Raw genomic sequence first — 11,422 nt, 5'->3', positions numbered from 1 at the left:
AGCGAAAGGTTAATGGAACCACGGGTACGACACCAACTCGGAAACAAGCTTGTTGTCAAGGCGAAATGATATGACGAGTAAGATCAACGTAATCTTAGCTCACCATCGAAAAATTGTGCTCTGGGAAGAAGGACCAGGTAGCATAGTTAGAATTTAGCACAAAAATGATATAGCCGATCAGGCTAGGAATGACTTGAAGGATTAATAAACTCATAAGCAATGAAAAATATTTAAGAGTTATTGAATCGGAGTGTAGAGTTGATTCACTTATCGGTGTTCTCGAGTGACTAATAACTCAGAACCCGTGGGAACTCTGAAATCGGTGAGAAGCAATAGTAGATGAAGACTCAAAAGCAGTTATTTAGTCCTGTGATATTCTCTAGATATCAAAGGTGAAACTCGGAGGTAGATCGGAATAGATACTGATATGTATCATAGACTTGTGATAGTAGATACTTTAATCTTGTCAGAATAGATGAGGCAATGGAATGGTTTCCTTTCAGATATATTGAATAAGGTTAGCATGGTCAGAACCATAACTACAAGGGGTCCAATTTACGATACCAGAAGAATTATTCAAATGATTAAATATTCTTGCAGGAAGCTTCATGATAAGTTCCACACCGTGTCCATGGGCATGAACACAAAGGTTCAGGGTCGACTCCCACTTCTGCAATGCATAATCTTTCATTCACTTCTCGTTTTCGGAAAAGTTGTAGTGTTGAAATTTGATTTGGCGAAGCAACAACAAGAGTATGACTCGCGAAAACGTTCGGGTTCATACAGTTTGGGGAAGGCATAGGTTCAACCCATCGGGGTATCTTAGGAGCATATACCATAAATGTCAAGAATAAATAACACAAGCTCGATAGTAGAGCATGCTTGAGAAAGCAGAGGATACAATTTACCAAAGGCATTATGTATCCAAGGAAAGGCTCACAAGCTTATTGAATATGAAGGACGTTGTCGGATAAAATCCGACAAAGGGTCTGGTGGTCCACAAGGGATCTGATGCGAGCATCAGTATTCAACCAGAGGAAGAAAGAATGCAAGGAGATCGGGTTATAGAAACAACTGACTAACTCAAAGCTCAATTGCAAAGGAATTATGAATTTCAAGACAAGGGATCAGAAGCAATGCTCTGATTAGGGATGGATAAGTTGAGTAGTCTTAGGGGTACAACCGATGGCAATTTGATTGGTCGAGATCCAGCTCATGTTTAAAATGTCGTCTGAGCCGGGAGGATGAATCAAGGGACTCAAAATGATAATGGCAAGGGATACTATGAATATTGCTAGCCATATGGAACACAACCATAATGCAAGCAGACAAGTATTTGTGGGCAGAGGATTACCGAAAGATCAGATAGTATTACAATGTGTCTTGTGAATCATATGAACAACAGGGGAAGAGCGGATACTCAGTAAGTGCGAGGGATTATCCGTAGAGGGTATTCATGTGGCAAGAACTGCAAGGCAGTAAGCTCAAAGGATTCTCGGAACAATGGAGAGCAGTTCGGGGCATCTTGTAATAACAAGATCAATGGGATTGAATGTAAGAATGGCAGGTGTATGCAGTTATCAATAAGGATATAAAAGTGGTAGGGAATTTGCAAAGGCGGTGGTTACAAGTGTCATAGGAGAACATCGTAGAGTAACCTCGGAATCTTTGGGTGCGGCAGACGATCATCGGTAATAAGGTGCTCTCTGGGTGAAAGTGATCATGAGATCCTAATGTTAGATTTAACAAAATTCATTTAACCCGAATAGAAGAGAGATCAGAGTCCCAGAGTATAGACGAGGAATAAAAGATCCTAATACCACCCAATTGTGACGTGGGCGCATGGGCCGCACAGCCATGTTAGTAAAACAGTTTTTATCGACTAGACTCAACTTCGGCCAAGGAGTGTGGAAGGGGGATTCCTACAGGCAGTCGGCTCTGATACCAACTTGTGACGCCCCCGATTTGATCGTACACTAATCATACACGCAAATGTGTACGATCAAGATCAAGGACTCACGGGAGGATATCACAACACAACTCTAGACACAAATTAAAATAATACAAGCTTTATATTACAAGCCAGGGGCCTTGATGGCTCAAATACATAAGCTCGAAAACACAAGAGTCAGCGGAAGCAACAATATCTGAGTACAGACATAAGTTAAACAAGTTGCCATAAGATGGCTAGCAGAAACTGGGATACAGATCGAAAGAGGCGCAGGCCTCCCGCCTGGGATCCTCCTAAACTACTCTTGGTCATCGTCGGCGGCCTGCACGTAGTAGTAGGAGTCGTCGTCGACGGTGGCATCTGGCTCCCGGACTCCATCGTCTGGTCATAACAAACGGGTATCGAAAGGGGAAAAAGGGGGAAGCAAAGCAACCGTGAGTACTCATCCAAAGTACTCGCAAGCAAGGAGCTACACTACATATGTATGCATTGGTATCAAATGGAAAAGGGGTAGCATATGTGGACTAAACTGCAGAATACCGAAATAAGAGGGGGATAGCTAGTCCTGTCGAAGACTACGCTTCTGGCAACCTCCATCTTGCAGCATGTAGAAGAGAGTAGATGGTAAGTTCACCAAGTATCATCGCATATCATAATCCTACCCGGCGATCCTCTCCTCGTTGCCCTGTGAGAGAGCGATCACCGGTTGTATCTGGCACTTGGAAGGGTGTATTTTATTAAGTATCCGGTTCTAGTTGTCATAAGGTCAAGGTACAACTCCGGGTCGTCCTTTTACTGAGGGACACGGCTATTCGAATAGATAAACTTCCTTGCAGGGGTGCACCACATTTCCCAACACGCTCGATCCCCTTTGGCCGGGCACACTTTTCTAGGTCACGTCCGGCCTCGGAAGATCAACACGTCGCAGCCCCACCTAGGTGAAGGAAATATGCCCTAGAGGCAATAATAAAGTTATTATTTATTTCCTTATATCATGATAAAAGTTTATTATTCATGCTAGAATTGTATTAACCGGAAACATAATACATGTGTGAATACATAGACAAACAGAGTGTCACTAGTATGCCTCTACTTGACTAGCTCGTTAATCAAAGATGGTTATGTTTCCTAACCATGGACAAAGAGTTGTTATTTGATTAACGGGATCACATCATTAGTTGAATGATCTGATTGACATGACCCATTCCATTAGCTTAGCACCCGATCGTTTAGTATGTTGCTATTGCTTTCTTCATGACTTATACATGTTCCTATGACTATGAGATTATGCAACTCCCGTTTGCCATAGGAACACTTTGTGTGCTACCAAACGTCACAACGTAACTGGGTGATTATAAAGGAGCTCTACAGGTGTCTCCAAAGGTACATGTTGGGTTGGCGTATTTCGAGATTAGGATTTGTCACTCCGATAGTCGGAGAGGTATCTCTGGGCCCTCTCGGTAATGCACATCACTTAAGCCTTGCAAGCATTGCAACTATGAGTTAGTTGCGGGATGATGTATTACAGAACGAGTAAAGAGACTTGCCGGTAACGAGATTGAACTAGGTATCGGATACCGACGATCAAATCTCGGGCAAGTAACATACCGATGACAAAGGGAACAACGTATGTTGTTATGCGGTCTGACCGATAAAAGATCTTCGTAGAATATGTAGGAGCCAATATGAGCATCCAGGTTCCGCTATTGGTTATTGACTGGAGACGTGTCTCGGTCATGTCTACATTGTTCTCGAACCCGTAGGGTCCGCACGCTTAAGGTTACGATGACAGTTATATTATGAGTTTATGCATTTTGATGTACCGAAGGTTGTTCGGAGTCCTGGATGTGATCACAGACATGACGAGGAGTCTCGAAATGGTCGAGACATAAAGATTGATATATTGGAAGCCTATGTTTGGATATCGGAAGTGTTCCGGGTGAAATCAGGATTTTACCGGAGTACCGGGAGGTTACCGGAACCCCCCGGGAGGTATATGGGCCTTAGTGGGCCTTAGTGGATGAGAGGAGAGGTGGCCAGAGATGGGCCGCGCGCCCCTCCCCCCCTTGGTCCGAATAGGACAAGGAGAGGGGGCCGGCCCCCCTTCCTCCTCTCTCTCCTCTTTTCCCCCCTCCGCGAATCCTATTCCAACTAGGAAAGGGGGGGAGTCCTACTCCCCTACTCCCGGAGGGAGTAGGACTCCTCCTGGCGCGCCCTATGATGGCCGGCCGGCCCCCCTCCCTTGAGCCTTTATATACAGAGGCAGGGGCACCCCCTAGAGACACAAGTTGATCCACGTGATCATATTCTTAGCCGTGTGCGGTGCCCCCTTCCACCATAGTCCTCAATAATATTGTAGCGGTGCTTAGGCGAAGCCCTGCGACAGTAGTACATCAAGATCGTCACCACGCCGTCGTGCTGACGGAACTCTTCCCCGACACTGCTGGATCGGAGTCCGGGGATCGTCATCGAGCTGAACGTGTGATAGAACTCGGAGGTGCCGTAGTTTCGGTGCTTGATTGGTCGGGCCGTGAAGACGTACAACTACATCAACCAAGTTAACGCTTCCGTTGTCGATCTACAAGGGTACGTAGATCACACTCTCCCCTCTCGTTGCTATGCATCACCATGATCTTGCGTGTGCGTAGGAATTTTTTTGAAATTACTACGTTCCCCAACAGTGGCATCCGAGCCTAGGTTTTATATGTTGATGTTATATGCACGAGTAGAACGCAAGTGAGTTGTGGGCGATATAAGTCATACTGCTTACCAGCATGTCATACTTTGGTTCGGCGGTATTGTTGGACGAAGCGGCCCGGGCCGACATTACGCGTACGCTTACGCGAGACCGGTTCTCCCGACGTGCTTTGCACATAGGTGGCTTGCGGGTGACAGTTTCTCCAACTTTAGTTGAACCGAGTGTTGCTATGCCCGGTCCTTGTGAAGGTTAAAACAGCACCAACTTGACAAACTATCGTTGTGGTTTTGATGCGTAGGTCAGATTGGTTGCTTAAGCCCGTAGCAGCCATGTAAAACATGCAACAACAAAGTAGAGGACGTCTAACTTGTTTTTGCAGGGCATGTTGTGATGTGATATGGTCAAGACATGATGCTAAATTTTATTGTATGAGATGATCATGTTTTGTAACCGAGTTATCGGCAACTGGCAGGAGCCATATGGTTGTCGCTTTATTGTATGCAATGCAATCGCGCTGTAATGCTTTACTTTATCACTAAGCGGTAGCGATAGTCGTGGAAGCATAAGATTGGCGAGACGACAACGATGCTACGATGGAGATCAAGGTGTCGCGCCGGTGACGATGGTGATCATGACGGTGCTTCGGAGATGGAGATCACAAGCACAAGATGATGATGGCCATATCATATCACTTATATTGATTGCATGTGATGTTTATCTTTTATGCATCTTATCTTGTTTTGATTGACGGTAGCATTATAAGATGATCTCTCACTAATTATCAAGAAGTGTTCTCCCTGAGTATGCACCATTGCGAAAGTTCTTTGTGCTGAGACACCACGTGATGATCGGGTGTGATAGGCTCTACGTTCAAATACAACGGGTGCAAAACAGTTGCACACGCGGAATACTTAGGTTATACTTGACGAGCCAAGCATATACAGATATGGCCTCGGAACACGGAGACCGAAAGGTCGAGCGTGAATCATATAGTAGATATGATCAACATAGTGATGTTCACCAATGAAACTACTCCATCTCACGTGATGATCAGACATGGTTTAGTTGATTTGGATCACGTAATCACTTAGAGGATTAGAGGGATGTCTATCTAAGTGGGATTTCTTTAAGTAATATGATTAATTGAACCTAAATTTATCATGAACTTAGTACCTGATAGTATCTTGCTTGTTTATGTATGATTGTAGATAAATGGCCCGTGCTGTTATTCCGTTGAATTTTAATGCGTTCCTTGAGAAAGCAAAGTTGAAAGATGATGGTAGCAATTACACGGACTGGGTCCGTAACTTGAGGATTATCCTCATTGCTGCATAGAAGAATTACGTCCTGGAAGCACCGCTGGGTGCCAGGCCTGCTGCTGGAGCAACACCAGATGTTGTGAACGTCTGGCAGAGCAAAGCTGATGACTACTCGATAGTTCAGTGTGCCATGCTTTACGGCTTAGAACCGGGACTTCAACGACGTTTTGAACATCATGGAGCATATGAGATGTTCCAGGAGTTGGAGTTAATATTTCAAGCAAATGCCTGGATTGAGAGATATGAAGTCTCCAATGAGTTCTATAGCTGCAAGATGGAGGAGAACAGTTCTGTCAGTGAGCATATACTCAAAATGTCTGGGTATAATAATCACTTGATTCAAATGGGAGTTAATCTTCCAGATGATTGCGTCGTTGACAGAATTCTCCAATCACTGCCACCAAGCTACAAGAGCTTCGTGATGAACTATAATATGCAAGGGATGAATAAGACTATTCCCGAGCTCTTCGCAATGCTGAAAGCTGCGGAGGTAGAAATCAAAAAGGAGCATCAAGTGTTGATGGTCAACAAGACCACTAGTTTCAAGAAAAAGGGCAAAGGGAAGAAGAAGGGGAACTTCAAGAAGAACAGCAAGCAAGTTGCTGCTCAAGAGAAGAAACCCAAGTCTGGACCTAAGCCTGAAACTAAGTGCTTCTACTGCAAGCAGGCTGGTCATTGGAAGCGGAATTGCCCCAAGTATTTGGCGGATAAGAAGGATGGCAAGGTGAACAAAGGTATATGTGATATACATGTTATTGATGTGTACCTTACTAATGCTCGCAGTAGCACTTGGGTATTTGATACTGGTTCTGTTGCTAATATTTGCAACTCGAAACAGGGACTACGAATTAAGCGAAGATTGTCTAAGGACGAGGTGACGATGCGCGTGGGAAACGGTTCCAAAGTCGATGTGATCGCGGTCGGCACACTACCTCTACATCTACCTTCGGGATTAATATTAGACCTAAATAATTGTTATTTGGTGCCAGCGTTAAGCATGAACATTATATCTGGATCTTGTTTGATGCAAGACGGTTATTCATTTAAATCAGAGAATAATGGTTGTTCTATTTATATGAGTAATATCTTTTATGGTCATGCACCCTTGAAGATCTTCGTAGAATATGTAGGAGCCAATATGAGCATCCAGGTTCCGCTATTGGTTATTGACCGGAGACGTGTATCGGTCATGTCTACATTGTTCTCGAACCCGTATGGTCCGCACGCTTAAGGTTACGATGACAGTTATATTATGAGTTTATGCATTTTGATGTACCGAAGGTTGTTCGGAGTCCTGGATGTGATCACGGACATGACGAGGAGTCTCGAAATGGTCGAGACATAAAGATTGATATATTGGAAGCCTATGTTTGGATATCGGAAGTGTTCCGGATGAAATCGGGATTTTATCGGAGTACCGGGAGGTTATCGGAACCCCCCGGGAGGTATATGGGCCTTAGTGGGCCTTAGTGGAAGAGAGGAGAGGTGGCCAGAGATGGGCCCCGCGCCCCTCCCCCCCTTGGTCCGAATAGGACAAGGAGAGGGGGCCGGCCCCCCTTCCTCCTCTCTCTCCTCTTTTCCCCCCTCCGCGAATCCTATTCCATCTAGGAAAGGGGGGGAGTCCTACTCCCGGAGGGAGTAGGACTCCTCCTGGCGCGCCCTATGATGGCCGGCCGGCCCCCTCCCTTGAGCCTTTATATACGGAGGCAGGGGCACCCCCTAGAGACACAAGTTGATCCATGTGATCATATTCTTAGCCGTGTGCGGTGCCCCCTTCCACCATAGTCCTCGATAATATTGTAGCGGTGCTTAGGCGAAGCCCTGCGACAGTAGTACATCAAGATCGTCACCACGCCGTCGTGCTGACGGAACTCTTCCCCGACACTTTGCTGGATCGGAGTCCGGGGATTGTCATCGAGCTGAACGTGTGCTAGAACTCGGAGGTGTCGTAGTTTCGGTGCTTGATCGGTCGGGCCGTGAAGACGTACGACTACATCAACCAAGTTAACGCTTCCGTTGTCGATCTACAAGGGTACGTAGATTACACCCTCCCCTCTCGTTGGTATGCATCACCATGATCTTGCGTGTGCGTAGGAATTTTTTTGAAATTACTATGTTCCCCAACACTAGGCACAATAGAGAGGTCAGCACGTCGGTCTAAATCCTATGCGCGCAGGGGTCTGGGCCCATCGCCCATTGCACACCTGCATGTTACGTGCGCGGCCGGTGAGCAGACCTAGCAACCTCCATTACAAAGGAAGTTGTGTTACGCGGTCCAACCCGGCGCGTGATACGTCTCCAACGTATCTATAATTTTTGATTTCTCCATGTTATATTATCTACTGTTTCGAATGTTTATGGGCTTTATTATACACTTCTATATCATTTTTAGGACTAACCTATTAACCCAGAGCCCAGTGCCAGTTTTAGTTTTTACCCTGTTTTAGGGTTTCGAAGAAAAGGAAAATCAAACGGAGTCCAATTGACCTGAAACTTCACGGAACTCATTTTTGGAAGGAAAGAATCCCAGAAGATTTGGAGTGCACGTCGGGGGACCTGCGAGGAGGCCACGAGGCGTGGGGCGCACCCACCCCTGGGCATGCCCTCCACCCTCGTGGGCCCCTCGTGGCCCCCCTGACGTACTTCTTCCGCCTATATATCTCCATATACCCTAAAAACATCTATGAGCACGATAGATCGCGAGTTCCGCCGCCAGAAGCCTCCGTAGCCACCGAAAACCAATCTAGACCTGTTCCGGCACCCTGCCGGAGGGGGCAATCCTTCTCCGGTGGCCATCTCCATCATCCCGGTGCTCTCCATGACGAGGAAGGAGTAGTTCTCCCTCGGGGCTAAGGGTATGTACCAGTAGCTATGTGTTTGATCTCTCTCTCTCTCTCTCTCTCTCTCGTGTTCTTGAGGTGATACGATCTTGATGTATCGCGAGCTTTGCTATTATATTTGGATCCTATGATGTTTTCTCCCCCCTCTACTCTCTTGTAATGGATTGAGTTTCCCCTTTGAAGTTATCTTATCGGATTGAGTCTTTAAAGATTTGAGAACACTTGATGTATGTCTTGCCGTGGATATCTGTGGTGACAATGGGATATCACGTGATTCACTTGATGTATGTTTTGGTGATCAACTTGCGGGTTCCGCCCATGAACCTATGCATAGGGGTTGGCACACGTTTTCGTCGTGATTCTCCGGTAGGAACTTTGGGGCACTCTTTGAGGTCCTATGTGTTGGTTGAATAGATGAATCTGACATTGTGTGATGAATATCGTATAATCATGCCCACGGATACTTGAGGTGACATTGGAGTATCTAGGTGACATTAGGGTTTTGGTTGATTTGTGTCTTAAGGTGTTATTCTAGTATGAACTCTAGGGCTTGTGACACTTATAGGAATAGCCCAACGGATTGATTGGAAAGAATAACTTTGAGGTGGTTTCGTACCCTACCATAATCTCTTCGGTCATTCTCCGCTATTAGTGACTTTGGAATGACTCTTTGTTGCATGTTGAGGGATAGTTATGTGATCCAATTACGTTATTATTGTTGAGAGGAGTTGCACTAGTGAAAGTATGAGCCCTAGGCCTTGTTTTAACGCATTGCAATACCGTTTACGCTCACTTTTACCATTAATTACCTTGCTGTTTTTATAATTTCAGATTACAAATACCTTTATGTACTATCCATATACCACTTGTTTCACCATCTCTTTGCCGAACTAGTGCACCTATACAATTTACCATTGTATTGGGTGTGTTCGGGACACAAGAGACTTTTTGTTATTTGGTTGCAGAGTTGCTTGAGAGAGACCATCTTCATCCTACGCCTCCTACGGATTGATAAACCTTAGGTCATCCAATTGAGGGAAATTTGCTACTGTCCTACAAACCTCTACACTTGGAGGCCCAACAACGTCTACAAGAAGAAGGTTGTGTAGTAGACATCACACGCGCCGCTCAGTCGCTGACGTCATGAAGGCTTCGGCTGCTACCACGACGTCGAGTGCCCATAACTGTTCTCGCTTAGTTGGTTAGTGCGTATAGGCCAGTGGACAGACTCAGATCAAATACCAAGATTTCGTTATGCGTGTTATTTGAAGCAACCGCGAACACCGACCAGGGACCAGACCCACCTCTTTCCTAGGTGGTCACAACATGCCCTGTCGCTCCGCCACAAAGTATCAGTCGGGGGCCATCGGGAACCCAGGCCCACCACTACCTGGGTGGAACCACCTACCCCTTCAGCCCCCACATCAAAATGACATGCGGGTACTCTACGAGCCGACCCAACTTTAGTCACCACCTGTATATTATGTATGTATGTATGTATGTATGTATATACCCATGATCAACACCCAACGTGATCACGGCCCGATAGTATAGCATGGCAGACGGACAAGAATGTAGAGTCACTGATGATAAACTAACATCCTATACTAAGCATTTAGGATTGCAGATAAGGTATCAACAACTGTAGCAACAATGACAAGATATGCATCAGGATAGGATTAACGGAAAGCAGTAACATGTTACACTACTCTAATGCAAGCGGTAGAGAGAAGAATAGGCGATATCTGGTGATCAAGGGGGGGGGGCTTACCTGGTTGCTCTGGCAAGATGAAGGGGTCGTCAACACAGTAGTCGATCGGGGCACTAGCAACGACGCTAGTCTCGTAGTCTACCAGAGAGAAGAGGGGGAAGAAATAATGAATACAATGCAAACAGATACATAACGATGCATGACATGCCAACGAGCGGTGCGAGGCGTGCCCTAATGCGGTAGGAGGTGATACCGACGAAGGGGGGAAACATCCGGAAAAGTATCCCCAGTGTTTCGCGTTTTCGGATAGATGAAGCGGAGGGGAAAAGTTGTGTGTTCTCTATGCTAGGGATGTGTGGCGGACGAGCGGGTTGCGTATTCGGATTTGTCTCGCCGTTCTGAGCAACTTTCATGTACAAAGTTTTTCCATCCGAACTACGGTTTATTTTATATTAATTTTTATAAGATTTAATCATTTTTGGAATTTATTTAATTATGTTAAATCAACAATATCCAGAATAGTGTTTGCTGACGTCATCATGACGTCAGCCTGACGTCAGCAGTCAACACGGTGTTGACTTTGTCAAACGGACGTGTGGGTCCCGCATGTCATACACTGTTAGTTAATTAACTATAGTTAATTAGGTTAATTAGGCCAATCTAATCAGGATTAGTTAAGTTAATTAATTCTTTAATTAATTAATAATTTAATTATTTTTAATTATTTATTTATATTTTTTAATTATTATTATTTTTTCTTTTTTTAACGTTCAAGGGGCGTGGGCCCCAACTATCAATGGGCCAAAGGCCATAGTGGGTTAACGGGGCGGGCACAGGCGCACCCGCACGGGCGCTCGCCCGCAGGCGGTGCGTCAGAACGAGGCCGCAGGGGCGCGCGCGGCC

This window comes from Triticum aestivum, chromosome 6A, assembly GCF_018294505.1.
Source record: "Triticum aestivum cultivar Chinese Spring chromosome 6A, IWGSC CS RefSeq v2.1, whole genome shotgun sequence".
In the NCBI taxonomy this organism is placed as follows: Eukaryota; Viridiplantae; Streptophyta; class Magnoliopsida; order Poales; family Poaceae; genus Triticum; species Triticum aestivum.
Note: the sequence above shows the minus strand (reverse complement) of the source record.